This window comes from Mastomys coucha, unplaced genomic scaffold (genome assembly GCF_008632895.1).
Source record: "Mastomys coucha isolate ucsf_1 unplaced genomic scaffold, UCSF_Mcou_1 pScaffold3, whole genome shotgun sequence".
Classification (NCBI taxonomy): Eukaryota; Metazoa; Chordata; class Mammalia; order Rodentia; family Muridae; genus Mastomys; species Mastomys coucha.
In genome coordinates, this window is record NW_022196909.1 from 43,198,494 (window position 1) to 43,202,923 (window position 4,430).

Consider the following 4,430-nt stretch of genomic DNA (forward strand, 5'->3'; position numbering starts at 1 on the left):
AATAGAACTTCTCACTAGGCCAGGTGTGGTGGCTCAGGAGGCAGAGGCAAGCAGATCTCTACAAATAGAGTTCTAGGACAACCAGGACAGTTACAAAGAGAAGCCCTGTCTCCAAAAAGCCAAAAAGCAACTAACCAACCCAAACTTTCTTGCTGGCCCACACTCTCAGTCCCCAGACTGAGGAAGCTGAGGCAAGAGCAGCATGAGTTCAAGACCAGCCTGACCTACGAGGTCAGGTATTAAAATTAAAAACAACCAGGGACTAGAGAGAAGGTTCAGAGGGTAAATTAAAGTGCTTTCTGCACCAAGCATAGAGACCTGAGTGTAGATCTCTATAACACAGATAAATGCTAGGTGGGCAGCATGGTTCTCATAGGGTACAGAGGCACCATGGGCTAGAGTTCCTGGGAGCAGGCTGGCTATGTAAAATAGCTGAGGTACCAACTGGCTATCTAGACTAGCTTCATTAGTAAACTCTGAGAGAACCTGCATCACTGAGCAAGGTGGAGAGCAAGCTGGAGAGCAAGCTGAGGAAGACACTGGACATCTATGTTGGGCCTCCCCACACGTATGCAAACACACATATACACAGTACACCCACATATATGCAAATGTGCATGCGTGTGTGTGTGTGTGTGTGTGTGTGTGTGTGTGTGTATGTGTGTGTGTGTACCTACACACAAAGAAAAAAAAATCAAAACCAAAATCAAATGTACACATTCCCTCCCTTGACTTACCCACTCTTGTGAGCCCTCTTGTCCCCTCAGAGATGGCTCACATAGAGGGGTCCCAGGAGGAAAGTCATTGTCAGTAGGAAAGTCCTGTGGTGTCCCTTAGCAGTCAACCCAGTGTAACTCCAGCATGGGAGGCAGCACACAGATTGGCCCACATGCCCCCGATTCTGCAACATGCTGGGCCCCTATTTCCCTTGCTACTGGGCAGACCCAGGGGCCAGCCCCAGCAGGTCTCGGCAGAGGAGATGAAGGTAAGTGGAAGAGTGTCTCAGATGAATGAGTCAGACGCCATGGCTGGGTGAATCTTGTATGTCTCACTGACTGGCAACCACAATGTTTCTTTATTTATACAGAGTCCATATAAAAGGCAAACTTAAGCCGGGCAGTGGTGGCGGCGCACGCCTTTGATACCAGCACTTGGGAGGCAGAGGCAGGCGGATTTCTGAGTTTGAAGCCAGCCTGGTCTACAGAGTGAGTTCCAGGACAGCCAGGGCTACACAGAGAAACTCTGTCTCGAAAAAGCAAAGAAAAACAAAACAAATCAAAAGGCAAACTTAAGATTTCAAAAGAAATATAGATCATATCATTTTGTCCCCGGATAAATGTTACAAGAGAGAACAGGCATTATCATGCTCAGCTCAGTTTAGACTCCCTGGGCATTTATGACCTATGACATTCTGTTCTTCAGGAAAGTGAACCATTAAATGGAGAGAAAAACATCTGAGTCAGTCGAGGTGAGTTCCCTTGAACACCGCATACTGATTGAGCTACAGCTTGCGAGTTAGCCTGGTTTAAAAGTTAGAAAGCTCTCCCAGGCTGCAGGCTGGCCTCTTCTATTTATTTGTCTTCTCTGTGTCTTTTAGTTAAAAGACCTCATCATAACTTAATGTAAGCCAGTCTGTTTATGATTGGTAAAATTCTTATATCTCCTTTTTTTTTTTTTATAATTTTTGTTTGTTTGTTTGTTTTTTGTTTTTTGTTTTTTCGAGACAGGGTTTCTCTGTGTAGCCCTGGCTGTCCTGGAACTCACTCTGTAGACCAGGCTAGCCTCGAACTCAGAAATCTGCCTGCCTCTGCCTCCCAAGTGCTGGGATTAAAGGCGTGCACCACCACTGGCCAGCTTGTATTTCTTTTATATTAATTTTATCTCTCTCTATATATATATTATCAAAGGTTGTTGTAGGCAAACTAGCTTTGTCATTACGTTTTTATTTTCTGGGGGCAATGTCCTGTAGACTACATATAGGAGGAAGCCTGTAGTCTGATCTGTTGCCAATTCTGTTGGTTCTGTGTTTGCTTAGGGGCACGTGTGCCAAGAGAACTCTGTGGCAGTCCAACTTCTTTGTCCATCTCACAATCTCTCTGGCAAGGAAGATTCTCGAGTAAGGCCAGCTAAGGTTACTTGTTTGAGAGCAGAAATCACTTTCTAGGGAAATGACATGGATGAATCCTAGTGTAAAAAGTTCCCCACAAATTTAACACTTAGAGATCAGAAGCCCACGGTTAAAGATGGCATAGCGGCGAAGAAAGAATCCAGCTCCACTTTGCTAGACTGTGCCAAAGAGCTTCATGGCTCTCGTGCCAAGGCAGTACATCAATAAACCCTTAACTGGGGCTATAAATATTTATCATAAATAATATAATTTATAATATAAATAAGCACATTCCTTCTTTTCCTTCCAAGCAGAGTTACTAAGGTTGGGATTTAATCAACAATCAACTCCATCAGTTCTTTATTATTATATGTATGTTTGTATGCATGCATGCATGCATGCATGTATGTTCATGGGCACACGCATGGAAGCAAGCACATGGAGACCAGAATTCAAACTCAAGCATCATTCCTCAAGAGATGTCCACCTTTAGTTTTTGAGATAGGGTTGTTCCCTTGGATCTGGCTCCTGCTGGCTGGCTGTCCTGCCATTACGGATTCACCTGTCCTATTCAGGAATTGTAAAGAGCCAGTCATCCCACCTGTCTTGATTTTTTTTAAATGTGTATAGGTGCTTTGCCTGTGTCTTAGAGCTTTGCTGTTGTTGTTGTTGTTGTTTTCTGGGAAGAGACACCGAGACCATGGCGGCTCTTATAAAAACATTTAATTGGGCCTGGATTGCAGGTTCAGATGTTTAGTCCATTATCTTCATGCCAGGAAGCACTGTGGCGTATAAGTAGACACGGTGCTGGATGGAAAAGGACCGGAGATTTCTATATCTCGATCCACGGGGAAGCATGAAGAAACTGAAAACACGAGGCCTAGCTTGAGCATCTGAGACCTCAAAGCCTGCTCCAGTGACACACTTCCTTCAACAAGGCCACACCCCCTCTTGCAAGGCCACACCCCCTCCTGCAAGGCCACACCTCCTCCTGCAAGGCCACACCTCCTACTAGTGCCCCTTCCTATGAGCCTCACTGGAGAAATGTCTATTCAAACCACCACACTGCACTCCTTGGCCCCCAGAGACTTACAGCCATACCATAATGCAAAGGGCATTTAGTTCCAACTTCAAAATCCCGGTAGTCTGTTAACAGTCTCAAACTTGAAAAATTCAAAGTGTAGCGTTTCTTCTGAGACTCATGCAATCTCTCAGCTGTAAGCACCTATAAAAAAAAATCAAAATCAGAAAGCAGATCACATACTTTCAACATATAATAGCCAGGACACACGTTACCATTCCATTCCAAAAGGGAGAAAGGGTGGCATGGTAAGAAAATACTGGACCAAAGCAAGGCTAAAAACCAGGTGGGCAAAGTCCAAACTCTGCATCTCCATATCTGATGCCAAAGCGCTCTTCAGATCTCCAACTCTTTCAGCTGTGTTGGCTGCAGCACATTTCTCTCTCCTGGGCTGGCTCCCCTCCCATTCGCAGCTCTCCTTAGCAGCTCTCCCAAGACTCTGGCATCTCCAGCATCTTGGTGTCTCCAAGGAAATCCAGGCGTCACCTTCATAGCTTCACACAATGGCCTCTCTAGGCTTCCATGCAGGAACACCCATGACTCCAGCCTGGCCTCAGAGGGAGATCCCATAACCCCTTCCTTCTATCCTTGCCTCTAAAGCCAGAACCATGTGACTGAAGCTGCCAAGTTCTGCTACTCCTGAGGCTGGGACTATTAGATTCGGCGTGGGTCCCCCACTCGAGAAGAATCAGGAGGGAGATTGCTGCAAATTGCATGAGGTTTTTATTGCCAGTGTACTGGGGTCCTCCTGCATTCCGAGCAAAGGCGATCCCCAGGAACAAAAGCACACACTTTTTTTTTTAAAGGTTTATTTTTTTATTTTTTAAAAGTTTTTATTTTTATAAATAAGTACACTGTAGCTGTCTTCAGATGCACCAGAAGAGGGCATCAGATCTCACTATGGGTGGTTGTGAGCCACCATGTGGTTGCTGGGATTTGAACTTAGGACCTTTGGAAGAGCAGTCGGTGCTCTTACCCACTGAACCATCTCACCAGCCCCTAAAGATTTATTTTTATTTATTTTATGTGTGTGTGGTTGCTGTTGATCTCAGGCCCTGCTCGCTCCCGCCCCGCTCGCTCCAGAGTAATTTACTGCAGCAGAAGAGGACATCTGATCTCATTACGGGTGGTTTCAAGCCACCATGTGGTTGCTGGGGTCCGAACTCAGGAACTTCAGAAGTGCAGTCAGTGCTCTTTCTCGCTGAGCCATCTCGCCAGCCACAGCACACACTTTTTTTTTTT